Source organism: Penaeus monodon, chromosome 24 (assembly GCF_015228065.2).
Source record: "Penaeus monodon isolate SGIC_2016 chromosome 24, NSTDA_Pmon_1, whole genome shotgun sequence".
NCBI lineage: Eukaryota > Metazoa > Arthropoda > Malacostraca > Decapoda > Penaeidae > Penaeus > Penaeus monodon.
The window spans coordinates 6340724-6340953 of record NC_051409.1 but is presented as its reverse complement, the minus strand read 5'-3'; positions in this window follow the sequence as shown (position 1 = coordinate 6340953).

Below are 230 nucleotides of genomic sequence, written 5' to 3'. Positions count from 1 at the left end.
ATGCTTGAATTTGTATAATGTTTCTTCACATTATTCAGTATCTTTATATAGTCATTTTATCATTCATGGCAGAATCTGACAAGCTGAGGAACCCAGTTTGGGAATCACTGGTGTGTGTGTGTGTGCGCGTGCATACGCGTTGAATACGTATGTTGCAACATGCTACCACTTGCACAAAATCATTCCTGAAAGTTGTAGTTCTTCCTTTCCTTGTGTGTTTGACTGCAAAG